The sequence below is a fragment of the Pararge aegeria genome, chromosome 6, assembly GCF_905163445.1.
Source record: "Pararge aegeria chromosome 6, ilParAegt1.1, whole genome shotgun sequence".
Lineage (NCBI taxonomy): Eukaryota > Metazoa > Arthropoda > Insecta > Lepidoptera > Nymphalidae > Pararge > Pararge aegeria.
In genome coordinates, this window is record NC_053185.1 from 253,834 (window position 1) to 272,663 (window position 18,830).

The 18,830-nt window shown below is 35.5% G+C and overlaps 1 protein-coding gene across 1 annotated transcript in view; it reads left to right on the forward strand.

Moving 5' to 3' along the window:
• The first annotated feature begins 219 nt into the window (after positions 1–219).
• The window catches only part of LOC120624512 (somatostatin receptor type 5), a 155,128-nt gene continuing 136,517 nt past the window's right edge, over positions 220–18,830 (forward strand). Inside the window, exon 1 of the mRNA XM_039891102.1 lies at positions 220–418. The gene's annotated coding sequence lies outside the window, so the exon portion shown is untranslated. The remainder of the gene's footprint in view (positions 419–18,830) is intronic.

Below are 18,830 nucleotides of genomic sequence, written 5' to 3' on the forward strand. Positions count from 1 at the left end.
TAAATATTAAGGCCTCAGCATCACAATAAATGTTCCCAAACATGCTTTTGTTACATTAAAAAAGAGTACCACGGCGTAGATTTTCGCCGCTACGCGCTACGAAACACCTACGAAGTCTACGATTATCAACTCGAGGCCGGACGTTCAGACTTTCAGAATTCAGTAACTCACAATCAGTTTGCGCGGTGCGCTCTTGCTGTGCGGACGTATCTAGTGTTGCTGACGTGTGCTTCTAAACTTTATTCGACGAAATATTTGAATTTTTATTAATTGATACACGCTTGTTTGAACTTTTTAGTCAATTCGGCCATAGGGACCAAAGTGCTTCGCCAGTTTTACCATAAAAACTGCTTTGTGATTGTTTCATATTTTGTTTTTTTGGTTTGGAATATTTTATCAGATTCGAGAAATTTTGAATGTAAGTATTTTTATTCCATCGTTTAACCTTAAATGTTTTTTTATTTCTTACCAAGTTTTGCGTTTAAAAATTTTATTTGTGCTTTGATTATGCCTGTATTTTTAAAATAAAATTTTATTTTAGTACACTAGAAAAGCCTTTAAATATTTCATTAGAACGGCAGTTAACTGACATTTCGTAAGCTTGTGATAACAATTCGATTTCTATAGTAAGTAAGAAAAAATATTAGATGAAATCGATTTACTATTAATATATTTAGTAGTTATTTAGTTCGATTCTTATTAATAAATGAATAAAAGTAACTGTAACCTGTACAAAGTAAAACTTTTTGATAAAACTTTGAGTGTTGTTAGAATTAAACTTGTATAAATGAGCTGCAATAATAAATAAACTACCCAGTTTTCGGGTTTAAGAAACAGATTTCCGTCTCATAAAAAGTCCTTAAATCCTACCAGAATGTTTTTCTGGGACTCAAAGTTGTTTTGTACTCAGTATCTCAGTTCTTGTTGAGCGGTATCCCCGAGAGCAACACCGCTCACGACAGTATCAAATGTATGAAGTTTTCTCGTACGTGCGTTGTTGTTTGCGTGTAGATAAAAAAAAGTTATTTGTAATTGACAAATTTGTGGATATTTTTTACACTTATCTTAATTCATACTTTTATAAAAATGTCAATGTGTCTGCTTGTTTGTTAATTTGGTAACAATACACATCTCAACTGCCAAACCGATCTTGAACTTAATATTTTTTTAATACAGAGTGTATTAAAACACTTGAAAAAAGAATATTTGTCATTAGTTTTCTAGTTAAGTATCTAAATATTTTATTTTTTAAAAGTTTTAAGAAGGGTTAGGGCATAGTCCACCACGTATTGTGGATTGGCAGACTACACACGCCTTTGAGAACATTATGAAAAATTTTAGGCATGCAGGTCTCCTCTGTTTTCCTTCACTGTTGAAGCAAGTGCGTATTAAGCAAGTGAATACTTGCATAACACACACACACATAACTTTAAAAAGTTAGAGGTGCGTGCTAGGATTCGAATTCGACTCGAAAGTGTGGCCGAAGTCCTAACCACTAGGCTTCATAGCCTCAATCTAATCTTCATCTGATCTTTGCAAATTTTAAAAAGGCCCAAACATGTAATAATTCAGAAAAAAATGATTTATTAAAAAAAGAAACAAAGTGTACTTTACACCAAAAACGCATTACAATATAAAGGAGATACATCACATAGCTTAACAATTGCATACTTGGCAAAATAACTGTAACCTGATATAGAACACATTTACATTAGAAATTACATTTTGATTATTCACACCTTATTTTCATTGTAGCGCGTTAAAGATTTTCAAAATTAATTAACGATGATTAGTTAAACTACGAACTGTCGAATCAATATCAGCGTTCGAAAGTCTGTTCGTGAGAGAATTACGTAAATGAAGCTGTCAATTAGCCTTTATTGAGTCTGGGCGTGAAAAGAAGTGGCATAACGGTTGTGATCAAAGGCCGACGAAATATCGGGTGTCGTGGAGCCGCCGCGCCGCCGCGACAAACAATTTATATTATCGCCAGCTTACAGCGCTTATCGTATCAACATTGAATCAGTGTGTGCTCTGTACATAGGGAAGCTTTGCTAAGTGATATAAAACAAATATTATATTTTTGTGAAGCGCCAGGGCTGAGATTTATCGATTTAGGATATCATAGTTGTAAAATCTTTATGTTGCGAATGCTGAATTCGTTGTTTGTGTACGGTGTAAGATAGTAAATTGGAGTGGGAACAATCTTAGGAAATAGACTAAATATATGTATTTTGCTACGACTTTCAAAATATGGAAAATCATAGGACAGCAAATAAAGTAAAACTACTTTGAGATTTTATGTACGACCAGCGAAATAAGTAAAGCAAAATCAAATATAAACTAAATACAATTATAATGTTTAATTATTATATTAGTTTGTATTAAGCGAAAGCTTATAGAAAAGTCCTATTATAGTATAAAGGATCACGTAAACGATAAAAAAGCTTGGGTGTGAACTATTGCTCTAACCAGGTTGCTTCTTAAATATTTTCTAATGACAATGTGAGATGGTGATAACAAAAAGAACACCCGGCTAAGTTTGTTGTAGGCTTCTTCTTAGACCAGGGCGCGTTTGGAACCCTCGTCGCCTTACTTTTAAGTTTACTAATGTAGTTATCGCCATCACTACTCACTGCTATGTACACATTTTGTATATAATCAACGCATCAAAAGTGCCATCTATTTGCCTATTTGAATAGAGAAATATTTGACTTTGACTTTGACTATGTAGATATCCCACCAACCTGCATAGCAGCGTGGTAGGTCTATGCTCTCATCTCATAGGAGAGAGGGTTATAACGTATCTCCTGCGAGCGCTTGCTCGAGCCCTGTGCCCAACAGTGGGGCGTAAATAGGAAGCGGTGATAGGTACCCATCGGTTTTGGATCAATATTAAATTGATGTTTGGCATGGCACGGTTATATATGTCCGATAGTTTATTTTAATATTTACTGCCGTAGATATATTTTTGTTATAAATCAATCAACATTAATAAAATTGCAAAGATAAAATTCCACTTTTCATCCATTTCGATACCAAAGTAGATAAATATATTAAATTAATGGGGAGAATCCGCGCGCTGCCGCTAATACATTCTAACAATCAAATTATGCACGATTTAAATATAAGTGAAAGAAGTAATGGTATTAACTAAAAAGTTGTTAACTTTAATTTTACCTCGATTAAATTACAGCGATAGCCATAAAATAAGCAAGGAAAACGGAAATATATTCCAAATTTCCCAACCCCATTTCTTCGTAGGGCATATTGTTGGTATCTTGTCGTATATGTTTACAAGTCATAAATCACGGTTGGTGTCATACATCTCTCGAACACAAGCATAACTTGCGTTTCGCAGGAAAATAAGGGCTCAGTAGAATACGCATTTTTATGAGATGTGAGTACTCTTTTATTATTTTCCAGTAACTGTACCTACTGCGTGCCGGGATAAATATCTCCCGTGGAGATCTCTCCGGCGCAATATCTGTTTGTCATTTCGTACCCTGCGATATCTCAACCTACAAAGTTGAGGCTCAGAGGGATTGTATTGCCAAATGTACAAGATGATCCTGCAGGTCACACACTTGATGTTGAAATGTCAATGCTTGCAACAAACTGTATTGTGGATTAAGGTTTTTTTTATTCCCGCGGATGAAGAGTTGTTCTTTTCTATGTCAAAGGCTACATGCATGCCAAATTTCATCCAAATCCGTTCAGCCGATTTTGCGTGATTGAGTAGGTAACAAACATCCACACTTTCACATTTATAATATTAGTAGGATTAAGTGAAATAGCTCGCCAATGTAATTGCAGTTACTGATATGTCATTTAGTCGCCTTCATCAATATTATTAGTGTGCCACTATTGAACCGCTATCTAATGCTCAAGTAATGTACTCGAGTAAGCTCAAGTAATGTAAGCTAACGAGTATTATTATTTATAATGACCGGGATCGTGCACTTATAATGCTTTTAGAGGAGTGGAGCAAAGGTTAAGGCTGCGATCTTAAAGCTGATCCTACCCAGCTACCGAATGGGATCAGCGTGACCAATCCAACAAAATGGTTGGATTTGCACTACCTTAAGAACATTGATACAAAATGGCAGCGGCGGTGGAAAAGTATCGATATATAACAGTATTGCATTAATTTAGGGTAGGTAAGGTGGGTCAAATATATCAGACTGCCACCGGAACTCAGTTTGGATGGCAGCTGAGTCAGCCAGCCCAGAGCTCTCTTCATGTAAAATGTATGATCAGCAAGAAACCTATTTGTTTTCGTTGTATTAATATCTTGCGGATGAAGTATTTTAAACGAGCTCAAAATTGGAGGAGGAACTAAGTTGAAGGAGGAAGGAAACTTATAAGAAGCTGAAATTTTGCTCATTACCATCATCAGAACTATTAACGCCCCACTGATTCCTAAAAAAAGGAAAATACATTTATAGAGCTTGCTAGGTTGCTTTAATGCGAGAAAAGAATGAACTTTTACCAAGATGAATTGGTTTATATATGGGTCGCAGGGAAAAGAAAAGACGTGTGCACTGTTCGACTGTCTACTTTATATTGAATAAATTCAGAAAAACATTGTACAAGAAACGAACAGAAAATGAATGACATAAAAGGTTAGGAGCGAGTGTTGGAATTAATCATAGCCGCAGAATTCTATTTTAGTAAAGTCTATTTTAGCACAGCATTATGTCATATGGAATTTTACTATGAGGTAATGCTGCTGATATTGGCACTATTTTCGTGCTGCAGAAGAAGGCTGTTCGTACGATCTATAAAATGGGTCCGAGAGAGTCATTGAAAGATAAATTTAAAGATGTTAAAATAATGACACTCTATAGCCAATACATATTTGAAAATTTAATGTATGTTCACAAAAATATATCAAAATTTAAAAGAAAATGTGACTGCAATAATTTGAACGTTACAAGCAAAAATAAACTTGCAGTGCAGTACACTAGACTACACAAAATAAGCAATTCATTTAAAGGAAATTGTATACAATTTTACAATAAATTACCGGTTGATATCTTGGGGATGTCACTAAAGAAGTTCAAAGTTTGTATTAAGCGAAAGCTTATAGAAAAGTCCTATTATAGTATAAAGGATTACGTAAACGATAAAAAAGCTTGGGTGTAAACAATTGTTCTAACCAGGTTGCTTCTTAAATATTTTCTAATGACAATGAGAGATGGTGATAACAAAAAGAACCCGGCTAAGTTTGTTGTGGGCTTCTTCTTAGACCAGGGCGCGATTAGAACCCTCGTAGCTATAGTTTTAAGTTTATGATTGTAGTTATCGCCATCACTACTCACTGCTATGTACACATTTTGTATTTGACTTTATACCATATACTTTGATATTACCACTCATATTTTCGTGGTACACCGTTTTTTACTATTTTCACGACAATATTAGAGTTTATAATCAATCAAAATGTGTAAGCTAAAAATACCGGTTAATTTTTTCGTGTTGTTCTAAGTGGATTAATTTTATTGTGCTTTAAGTTAGGAATGTGATTGGGGTACACATATAAATTTTAACTCAAAAACATTTATTCAATTACTAATACTGTGTAGGTATCATCTGTGCACGTGACAAGTTACAAATCGATTGTTAATGTAGATACGATCCCCAAGGTGTTTCATTCGGGTTAACGCGATTATTACACATGTTCTCACCTCGATGACTGAGCGAAGCGACGCACGACGTTCTATTCCAAATCGATTGTATAGTACATTTCATCCAAACGTTATCTATTGATAAACGACTTAGACACCGGGAGGTATCTTCGCATCGTTCGAGTCCATGTAGGACTGCGGTGCATCGTTAATGCAGTCGTATTTATATCAAAGTACCCACCAACTCAATGTCATGAACATAAATAACTGGCAAATATGAATTTACAGTTATCAAAAATGTATTTATTTACCCACTTTATAAAAATACTGTAACATTATGTGATTACTTTCACTCTTATATTAAAATGACATGATTGTACTTGTTTATTGAAGATTTTTTTCATATGTTTTTATTATTTATTACGTATGTTCCAATCAACTAATGAAATAGTCTTGACAAAATTTGGCACAGGTGTAAATTTCATCCGGGAGACAGACCTAGGTTACTTTATATGCAGAAAAACAACTGGGGAATGTTTCAACGAGATAGAAAAAACTTTGCTACCTATGTACCGCTTAGCGGCAAAACCTACCAAAATTTTGTAAACACATAGCTTGCATTTTTAGCGCGGAAAACAAAAGTGGACAAACACGGGCAACTGCCATTCAAATATCCATAAGGTACCGAATAAAAAAAACCAGCTGAGCGATAGTTAGATTTGCACAAAATAATGCTGCAATATGAATAGAACACTTCACGATTTTAGCATTATGATGATCGAGCGAAAAATACCATTAAAGCACTAAACAAAAAACGTGTTTTCAATAATAAATGTCAGTTCAGTTTATAGGTGCCTAGCTGTGATGTATCAATTAGCCAAAATAGAATGCCATTTAAACAAATCTGGCTAAACGAAAAATTAGCTTATTCGCTTACATTTAAATGTAATCAAGTCGCACAGAATGTCGATTCAAACATACTCTTTCACTCCTCATACTTTTACCGTCTTATCAGTATTTCGCAATAAATTTTAATGTATCAATGATAAATGAAATGATTTCATACTTACTTTATTCGCCGTGTTTTTATCATCTTTGCGTTCCGTTTGAAACTTTGGGATTGGAAGGGTCCCTGCCAAAGAGGATACAAACACTAATACTTGCGTTGATGTCTCGGCTGTAGCCTGTACGTACTCTGAGAGCGTCCTTTCTCATTCTGTCGACAGCTGACAAGGTCGAGCAAACGCTGCGCGCTGGTTAGATAAATACCTAACGCTGAACGAATAATAGAACGCTGAGTGTTGCGCCATCACTCAAACACAAGTCGGCTTACTTCGAACTCTCACACGAGCGAGTACGAAAAATATATTCGATATTCGACTCAGATTACAAACATTACATCGATCGACTGGTTGATAAGTTAGCGGTCAACTACTAAAATCTGCTAGGACTTGTTAACTGATAATAAATAATTATTGGTCCGAATGAAACAACAGTGGCAGTAAGTAACCTCAGCCCTCGCAAGTTACCGTTAACCCTTCTACTATGCAGAGGAGACCTCCTAGCGATGATGATGCAATCTCTTCTGATGTAAGCTTACTATCTAGATTAGTGAGCAGTCCAATGCGTGTAGTCAATAATATCCTTCCTCAATGTACGGGGTTCCATGAAGGATATAATCTCTTCAAGATTGTTAATTACCCAGGTCTCCTGCGTCAGGACAAATTCAAACGCCACTTGCATTACTTTCTCTTTGTTCTTACACTACATTGAAAAACATTAGAAATTTTAAATTTTTAGTGGCCAAAATTATCTAACTAGTCCTACCCTACTACTTTAACGTTTCTGATAGCTTTTATCCTTTTTCTTAATCACTATAACTGTACCTACCATTCTTTTGCACAGAGAGATAACTTGAACGTTAATTTGTTACGGCATCAATGGTAACAATCATCAAAGCCTATTACAACACTAATAATTCAACTTAAACATTCACCATCAATCGGCGTAATAAAAGTGTGTAGTGTACGACGGCCCTTAACCTGTCTGACGCTAGATTTACAGCTGTGTTGTGCTAAGCCGCTAAATGCTCCAGCGATGACTGAACAACTTATTACAAGTCAATGCTGGGATGTTTCGGATGAGAAATATGTTAAGTGTGGCATTATATTTACATTGAAGAAGCAATAAATTATTCAAATTCATTCTGACGTCAAATTTTAATAGAAATGTTTTTGTATACAACTTTTTTTTCTGCATGAAATGCTTTTTCGATAATAATCTTTTTTCCAGGTGACTAAACAATTTTTCCTGTTTAAAGAATATCCCATTAAGCGCTGATAGCCTAGTTAGGGCTTCGTGTTATCTTTCGGGAGGAGCGTGGTTTTCATCTCTCGTGGAAGGCTTTGGCCGTTGCTAGTTCCGGGTGTAGCTTTCAGGTACAGTGTCGCCTAGAAACTGATAAGGGGTATGGGCTTAATATAACTGCCCTAACGGTTTACCCTGTTACAATGGTAACGGCTGTGAGTTCTCTAAATACAGTCCTCTTACCCGAACTTGGCCGGCATGAGACTACAGCCTCGTCGTCGTCGTCATCGCATCAACCCTTCACAGACAGCCACTGTAGGGCACGAGTATCCTCCCACAATGAGAAGGGGTTAAGGCCGTAGTCAACCACGCTGGCCCAGTACAGATTTGTGGAATTCACACACCTTTGAGAGCATTATGGAGAACACTCATGTATGCAGGTTTCCTCACGATGTTTTCCTTCACCGTTGAAGCAAGAAAATACAAAATTCAAAATTTATTTATTTCAAGTAGGCCTAATATAAGCACTTTTGAAACGTCAAGTCTGTGTGTAATGACTCTAGTGATATTTTAATTTGTTTAAAACGCACATAACTTAGAAAAGTAAAAGGTGCGTGACGGGAGTCGAACTCTTGCCCCTTGTCAAATCCGACAAAGAATTACACTAAATTATTAGTATTTTTTTTTTGCATTGCTGAAATTTTTCCATTTCTTAAAGCCTACGCGGCTTTTACTAAACTGGACTGGAACAGCGTGGTGGACTACGGCCTCAACCCTTCTCATTGTTGGACGAGACTCGTGGCCCGTAGTGCGCTGGTAATGAGGATATGATGAAATTTTTCAACTGTAAGTTTTCAATTTCCCTCAACTACTCCAGGTTTAGGAAGTCAGAAAGTATACTGCCGCTTCAAATTATATACATAAATATGAGACACAAGAGGGCATAAAGATTAGTGATATAGACAGTGCTAAAGGCAAAATTTGGATTGGAATCCTAAACCTCTGTATCAGTCCACCCATCCAGTAAACTAGTAATTTGTTTGAAAATCGCTTATCCAGGGTAATCGATTGATTTCCGCTGTCGCAACTAAACCACGCTTCCGTCAATGCAAACAGCGTAAATCTTTGTAATTTCGCGCGCCATTGGTGCGAGCTAGTTCAGATCGGTTAGTGTTTAATTGGTCAATTAATCAGTCTCACCGCGGTCGCCACATCTCTTCGGCTCCAATGCCAGTGCCAATTGACTATGTGATGGCGACAGAGAAAAAATAACGGCTTACTTTGCTGCGGGTTGCGTCTAAGATTGGAAACCTCGTCACTTGACTACAATATACGAGTATATATTTTTCACCAACAAATCATTAAGAAAAATTTTTTTTTTTACGTAGTGCCTGTGGTAAGTGAATAAAGTATTTTTAATTCGATTATTTGCTTGGTGCTGTAACACCGTTTATTATTTTGTTGATAAAATCCGACACATGACAGCAATACTCTATGCAAGATGGAACTAAAGCTTAGTACTAGGTACAAAGCTGTTCTGACTAGAAGTAAGTACGCCTGACCTAATTAAAAATGCCAAATTTCGTTACCAGCCATTTTGCCTTTGTGTTAAGGTAAATATTTGATCTAAAAAAATTCTAAAAGGAATTAATTATACTACAATAGAAAAGATAAGTACTCTTTGCGCCAGTTGCCAGAAAACTTGGCTCTTCAATTTAATAAGGGCTACTCGCTTTTTGCGTACTCAATGACGTCAAGCTGAAATTTTAAATCGAGGTACTGGTGTCAATTACGTCGTACATAGTTACATCTCTAAACGAAAGTACATTGAAAGGCTTTAAAATAGTGCTGTCCTTTTCCACGACACTTGACTTATTTTATCCCAAACTTGATTGTTGTAAACTAGTTGTAATGTGTAGGTACTTCCATGTGGGAATTTATTATTTCCGATTTTTTTCTGGTGTGGTCTGGTAGCAGGCTTCGGTCGTGGCTAGTCACCACCCTACTGTAAAAGACTTGCCGCAAAGCGATTTAGCGTTCCGCTATGATGTCGCGTAGAAACCGATTAGGGGCATGAGTTAAATTTAACTGCCATACTCCCGAACAGGTTAGGCCGCTACCATCTTAGACTGCATCATCTTTAGCAACAAGGCGAGAAGATCGGAACAAAATGATAACCAAATGATGTCACCGAATGGATAACTGTTGTCTTGGGGTTGAAATTACTGCGTTGTACCAAAGCGGAAAGTAAAGTATGCCGGCATGTTGAGCCGCGAGCAGCGAGAGAACAGAGATATCCACTGGAGCATGTTTCATATTAGTTTGCTAAAGTTAGGCGCCTCGGCCGAGGTATGAATATGCAAACATAAACGTTCCAATATACTTTCCAAATATTATGGAACTTGCTGCTGCTCGAGATATTTTTATTGACATTTGATAAGAGCACTCAACTAACAATGTAAACAAATTTACATCACCACAAATGAGAAATATAGCATGTAACAGATACTTGCTACGGTTGAGTAGCTATTGACTTAAATATTAAAATCAATATCTCAGATGCGGCGGGATTTGATGCTCACTTTTATATCCTAGTAGCTAGCTGACACGAACATCATAACACCGTGATAAGTGTTAATGCCTGAACAAAATGATTAAAAAAAAAAATTAAGGTTTTGAGAATGCCTTAAAAATGTAGGTAAATAATGAAACTTTGGATACATATGATTTGATCTATGCCAGAATTTTTATTAAATTGATTAGCATTTAAACAAATGTGCTGATAATTCTTAATTAATAAATAGTATCATATCCACAGGTCACAGGTCTCCTCCCACAATAAGAAGGGTTTAGTCCGTAGTCCACCACGCTGGCTCAGTGCGGTTTGGTGGACTTCACACGCCTTTGAGAAAGATTTGGAGAGCTCTCGCACATGCAGGTTTCCTCACGATGTTTTTCCTTCACTGTTAAAGCATGTGATATTTTAATTGCTTAAACTTAGAAAAGTTAGAGATGCGTACTTAGATTTTAACTCGATTCAAACTCAGTCCCCCGAAATCGAAGGCGAAGTTCTAACCACTAGACTAACACCGCTTTTAAAAAGCCTTTCGTATAACCCAGGCGAAATTTATTAGAATCCGTAAAAAAACATTTTTGAAGCATCTAACGTGTGTGTGTAACTGAATATATCATATTTTTTTACAAAAACAACCGATGTTTGCAGCATCAAGCACTGAGGCGTATCAATTGTAGTCCGGTGCCTGATATTTATTGCCGCACTTCCCGCCCGATGTTCTACTACATTGCGTCGACCGGCCCGGCCTGTCCCGGCCTGCCCCGGCCGCGTTGTCTGTTACGAATTGATATCAACGTACGCAGTTTATCGTCACTCATAAGATATAGTCGTGTTGCGCTACTGTACTGATCACCAGCTTATATCATTATACGAGCTGGTGTGTATAAGAAGCGCTTTTTTATTTCATTACAAGTTAGCCCTTGACTGCAATTTCACCCGTTGATAAGACCATGCAGTCTAAGTTTATAAGAGTTTTATAGTCCTATTAATACCATACCTCTCATAATCGGTATTTATCGTATTTATCGTACCGGAACGCTAAATCGCTAAGCGGGAATTCTGTGTCGGTCACTAGTAACAGACCAGAGAAAATTCAGGATCGAACCATGGATCTCCCACTAATAACCATAGCATAAACCGCTGCGCCAGGGAGGTCGTCAAACGTTTAATTAATGTCATGATTCTGCGATAACTAAGAGAACCTAAACCTAATCGAAATCACGACCTAAATATGAAAGGTGTTTTATTTTTGATCGAGTCGCTTCAGAATGGAGGCGACCATATCGTATGGTTTTTATATAAATCAAAAACCCGACCAACATCACCAATGATATATCACAGACTACCCTAGTTATAACTATTTACGACACTTGTGTCCAACCCTTTTTTTGAAGACTCTACGATTTGTTTTGATAAGCGTCTCAGTTCCTGAACTACTATCTTCAATCACAGTAATGAATGTAGCTTCCCGTCTTGCTACTAGTAAAGTTGATAGGTCCATCTGCATAAAATTAAGAATCCTTCCATCTAGGCTGGTTGGTATGACAATCAAAGGCCTATCGTTAGAATCTATGTATTTTTTAATAAGCAAATTGTAATGGAATGGTTGTTCGTTAAAATTATGTATCTACCTTTTACCTTTGAAAAGGATCTATAAATAATTAAAATACACTGTGTATTTAAATTATTTATTGATACTTGATACTAGATATAGATATTTATAGATAATATTTGTTTAGTTTATATCATTATATATTAGTTTTATGTTATTTTTATCATACTTGTGGATTTATTAATATTTATATTTAGTTAATTTAGTAGAATTCAGTAGGTATTATTATTCCTTTTTTTTTTTTTTTTCTTTTATCACTTATATAAACTTAAGCTTAGTCTAATAGTTAATTGTAATATTAAAATTTAGTTAATGGATAGCTACGAATTTACGTGGTGTTACCTGTACAAGGTGCCAACTGAAAATCAGCACTGTATGCTCCCACTGGCACATGCAACCCAATGCTAGGTTATGCCACACATAACATTCATGGTGTCGTTGATATTGTACCGTGTGGCGCAATAAATTGTTCTTTCTTTCTGTCTAGAAATACAGAAAAGGATTACGTATATAAAATAAACACTAATGCTATCTACTTAACTCTCTCATAAACATTTTGTCATGGTTCATAAAAGCTATCATAGTATTATTAATTTTGTTCCAACGGAAGCCGAACAAACTTAGTTTTAGATTGATTTATTTGTGTCCCTCCGCTCCGATACGCACTGCTAATCTACGGATCAATCAGATGTCTATAATATATCTGCTCTCACCCTAAATTCCCTCTCAGAGGTTCCCAAACTTTTTCCACGTGACCGACTTTTACCATTTTTTGTATTACCAATGAGCCAATAAATCCTTCCGATGTCTGTTCCATTTTCTTGATCCCTTATTCCGTTTTTATGTCAGTTGATGCTCAGCTAACTTTAATTATGTAAAAATATTGAGTGTTTGGGAAAATAACAACCGAGAGAAACTTCCTTCTATTATGTGTAGATTGGCTATAGGCTAGTGGCACCTGTAGGCGTTACATATTAAGTTTTGACTTTGATTTTTTTTTAAATCGACTTGCGGATTGCAATTTTGCGGAAATATGGACACTAAAAAAATTTCATCGGACTTAGAACCTTATTCCGTGCATAATTTCATCTATGATACTGATACAGTTGTCTCGTTGGTCTAGTGTTTAGCATGTTGGAGTACGGAACACGAGGGGAAGGTTAGATGTTGAATTTTTCTGTTATAACTTTTCGGAAATTTATTACAATCGTCAAAATCAACCCGCATTGGAGCATTTTGGTGGGTAAATGCTCTAGTTCCCTAAATCCTATGATCTTAAGAGGCCTGTGCCCAAAAGTGGGTTATCAACAGGCTGAGGAGACTGACAAAGATCATTTCGAACCGATCTCTAGTTCTCCTGAAACTTTGGGAATCCATTGCCTAACAGTAACAGGCGCTTGTCGACCTTTCATTTATATACGGAAAAGAGAGAAAATACGAATGATAAATGGAGGTACATTTGTGTTCACCGCCAAATGTTTTAGAGATTTAAATAAAAGGATTGAGGTAAAAGTTTTCCCATAGGTGCTTCAATGTTTATGAAATAAAGCCTTAAAAATCAGATCATTAGGCAATTTAGAAATATTTAGTTAAATTATTATTATTATTATAATTTATTAACCCTCGCGAACACTTCGATCGAAATAAAAAAAATATATAGTGAAAAGTAATGTTCAAATTGGCGTTTCATACATTAATTTTGATACAGTAGAAAGGGAGGGAGGGAGATAAATGATAAAAACAAAAAAATAAATAGTTATCTAACATTCCAAAGACGATCAAAGCAAATGTGAAAATTGCCTAAATTTCGGAATCATCAATCTGTTATCAAGTGTAGACGCTTTTAAATTTTTATGATCCTGATTTAATGGCAGAAAAGTACGTACAGTGGGTGCTGCCGGGTAGAGACAAGATTCTGATAAATCTGTTAAGAACATCAAATAACTTGGCAGTCACAAAATAAAATTTGGTATATCATATTTCTGGTAACATGATTTTCTTCGCTCAGCATTGCATGACATTTATGTGCCCGCCTATTACTCTACATCTTTATTGTCACTAGCGCTACCTTTAAGCTGCCTCTTTTATATTTATTAACGGCCGACTGGCGCAGTGGGCAGCGACCCTGCTTTCTGAGTCAAAGGCCGTGGGTTCGAATCCCACAAATGGAAAATGTTGGTGTGATGAAGGTGAATATTTTTCAGTGTCTGGGTGTTTATATGTACATTCTAAGTATTTATGTATATTATTCATAAAAATATTCATCAGTCATCTTAGTGCCCATAACACAAGCTACGCTTACTTTGGGGCTAGGTGGCGGTGTGTATGAATACACGTCGTAGTATATTTATTTATTTATGTATTTATTTTATTGACATTCAGCGGTCTGACAAGAATAGAAAAGGTAAGCCTTTCCATTCTTGTCACACCACATAGCTATCTCAACATTCAGTTGCGTGTACGTTTCTTTCATCCGTCGCTTTTACAACCCAACACTCTGATCCATCGTTATAAAGTGCAAGGTAATGGTTATTATAGTGCAAGTTAATGATGATACAGTCCGCTCAGTGCGACTTTAAAACGAGAAATTTAGGTCACGAACATTTTACTTCCACATTAAAGTGTTTCGTTACTTAAAAAGGAGTCTACGTTTGAGCTCGAGAGCGAGTCGTGAAATCCTACACAAAGGGTCCTCACTTCGGTTCAACCCTAGTGCTGAGGTTCGTAACATAAGGTTTCGATAAAATTAAATGTTTTACTGGAATAATAATAATGTTAATGTTAAAATAAATAACGTTTTAATAAGACTGCGGACACAAATGAAAATAATAGACAGTTGGTACTTTGTTTTTGACAAATATTTTTCTCCATTAACATATATGAAGTTCTTCTCACTATTTATTATATATTTAATCAGTTAAAATAATAATTATCGAAAACATAATTTAAACTATACACAGTATATCCCTATCCCTATCCCTACTAATATTATAAATGTAAGTTTGTTTGTTACGCTTTCACGCATAAACTACTGAACCGATCATCATGAAACTGTGGAAACATATTCTTGGAGGTAATAGAAGTAATATATAATACTTTTTATCCCGAAATTAAGCTCAGTTCCTTTGGGAGAGGTGATGAAAAAGTTTGACGTTTTTACACAAGGACTATACAAAAAATGATAGAAATGTTCTTCGTTAACCTTTTGCATAAGTGAAAAACAAAAACAAACGCAGACGAAGTAGCGGGCAATAGCTAGTATAAAATAAACATTTCAAGTGGTCAAAATTACTTCACTTGCATAAAATCATCTCTTACCGCGTCAGGTTGGTGATCACAAAATTATATCCCAAAAATTTAAACGTATCGCTAGTTTACAAGTTTTAGAATTACGTCAATTAATCAAATAAAACTTAAATAAATATTCCCTTCAAATAAAGTATGAAACCGAAACTTAAGGATGATATTGCACTATTGATGTTTTACAATTATTAGTTTAAGTATGAGTGATTCACTATTGTTGTTTTTAAGTACCTTTGGTCATTTTTACTTTTTCCTATTACATTTTTTTCAAATAAATTTTTCGAATTTGAGTCCAAGTTTAGATAACCTTTTTGTGTATGTATAAACATAAAGATATGTGAATTGTGTGTCTGCTACAGTTGGTGTAAAAGCATCGTAAATTTATCAAACTCCACGTAAAGCTGCACTTAATCTAATTAACTATTGAAATGTACATGAAGCTTTCTACTAAATTAATTCAACAAACATAAGAGCGTGTTAAACTTTGTGTTTACTAATTTACATATTATATTGAAAGAGTAGCGTAAATACAACACTAGTATTCTCGTAGATTGTTGTTCTTTTAACGAACCTAGGGTTAGAGTTGATATCGTCTGGCAATATTTTTATTTCAATCCGGATCGCTCATGAACATGACCGTCGTAGTAATAGTAGCAAGTTGAAACCGATTAATTGATAAAGTTGTTATGTCGCAAGTGAAAGCCGAATTCCTATTATTGTTACTAATGTTTATGGTGTAACGAATCAAATTATCGGCGGTTCTGTTGAATTTTTTGATCCAGAAAAAAATACGAATGGCTCTTAGATCTTATTTTACAGATCTTATAACTTCTTTGCAATTTGTGGTTAAAAAGTGCTATGATAAGAATTAAAAGGAGAGTAAGAAAAAAGGGATTATCTGACTGTAATAATGAGTATTCTAATTTTTAAAAATGGTTTCATTAGCCATTGACTGAAAATCTCCTGGTGGGATATGATAGTGCTGTCTAAGATGGTAGCGGGCTTATAATACGAGTATGTTAAAAGGTATGGAAGTTATATTAATCTTTCTGTTTCTTGTATTACAAGAGTAAGTTATATTATACCACTACAAGTTCGCCCATGAATGCGATTTTACGTGGTGGTAAGTGATCATGCAGTTTAATTTGGTAAAGGCCTAATCTGTTCGGGTTAGGTGCGGCAGTTTTTGTTAAAGCCATAGCCTGGCAGCCCTTCTTTGTTACACACACAGCCCTACTTTGAACACTATCCATGGCCGAAACCTCCACCAGACCAGGTCAGACCAAAGAAAATTTGAATCCGGCACTCCACTTATAAGACGCTTACCACTGCGCCAGGGAGGAGCAAAACACGCAAGGAAGAAGATGAAGACATAAATAAATTTAAATCAAATTCGAGATACAAGTTAATAAGTTTTGTAGATAGGTAGAAATGAAAAAGTATAAAGTATGCTATGAGTAAAAAGTATAAAATGTTGCTCATATGTAATACGAGTTATTGTCCGAGTGCGCCATTAACTGCGTGTCTAACAGCAGACACAAGACAACAGTCACCGCAAACCGCTGCTCCACGGCTACATGAGTAAAGCGAATCATGTGTGCATACTGAGACCCCACTGCCCTGTATTCCCCACGGCCACAGCTTAGCAATATACAGTTGGGAAACACTGCATCGATAGAAAACTCTTCATTATTATAAATTAAAGTATGAAATTATTATTAAATTGACATAAAACCTTTATGGTGTGTTATGTTTTTTACATGATATCTACGCGATTATATAAAAAAAATGTAAAATATTTGATTTTCGATTCCTAATTGGCCAAACCTTATTCCCATGGACTACCATTTTTCCGTGATGTGGATGTTTGTTTCTACGTGATGAAAAAAATCTCTTCCCAGACGCCTATTCGAAATGCTAATTTGTTGAATCTATCTCCGAGTTCTATTGTATAAATTTAAATATTACTTTCGTTTAGACGGTATTGCTACCATGTAAAATTATAATGAATATTAATATATAATATATACCCCTTATATATTTTGTTTAAATAAATAAAATATTGTTAGAAAAAAACGAGTTTAAAATTCCTTCTTCCTTAATTTCATACTTTGACGTTCTTAACATGCTTGATATTTACTTCTATATTCTATTTACTAAAAAAAATAACACCTGTTTTATGACAAAGACTTGTGAAAAAACAAACATTTGTGTCGGCTGCGCTCTCAGTCTTCTATACATACTTTCATTTGCTTATTGCAAAGCTTCCACTATAAAATCTCTATAAAAAGTTTTGACTTCAAGCCGTCGCCGCAAGTGATGCATCATTTAGAGATCCCTCGTCTGATTTTAGATAATTCAGACAAGCATCCAATATTTCCATGCTGTGGACTGTTTCCAAACATGAAGCCATACTTCTTCATCGCCCATCTGTAATTTAGCAGAACTGCGGTACGAGTACTACATTCCAGTCACATTATTCAGTGGAGATGTAATATGGTACACGTTTGTAAGAAAAATTTTCGTAATCATTCTTGGTTTCTCTTGCATACAAATGGAGGTTTAGACAAACAAAACAAATTCCTCAGAGGTGTAGAACTAACTGTGTTTATTACGCGTTATAGTACTAGACATAATCTTCGGCTTCTCTCCTTTATCTCTGGAAATCTTCATCAGTTCCAAAGCATAATATTGTGTAATACACACCGAAGTCGGCGTGCATCTCTAGTCGGCATAACGTCTGTACAGTTATTCAGTATAATGTCACACTTCAACTGACCTTTGAAATATCAGAGTGACAATACACTGCGAAACTATGCCAACGCTCTGCCACGTTGTTAAGACAGCCTAAAACTCTGGAACACAATGGTATACAATTTTGTTTAATAATTATGCTATTGCATATATATGCTATTTTACTATAGTAGCTATTTGTACAAATCAACTTTTTTTTATTCTATTGTTTTTGTGGCGTTTTTTGCATATAGTTATTCTTTTGTGTAATGCTAAACAATAAGTTAGAAAGTCAAATCGTTAGTGGAGTCGAATGTAGGTAGGAGTTTGAAACCAAAAACCAACAACAACTTATACACTAATTATGAATCCACATAACAACGAAAATGATTTCTGTGAACTGAACTTTTTTTCTCCATTGATAGTAAAGGTCGCAGCTCAAAAGGTCGAGCGTACTGGAAGCTGTGTTGGAATTTGTTTGTTTATTTAAAGGTTTATTTATCACCAAATATTTCCCTTTGCCCTGCACAGACTGAAATGCTGGTACGATAATAGTGTATCGACGCTTTACAGATTTGCATCACAATCTAAAAACAGATGAGCTATTAGGTGTTCATTAATATTGTTCATTTGACCCACAGCAGTATTGAGGTACGTCTTTGCTTCTCCC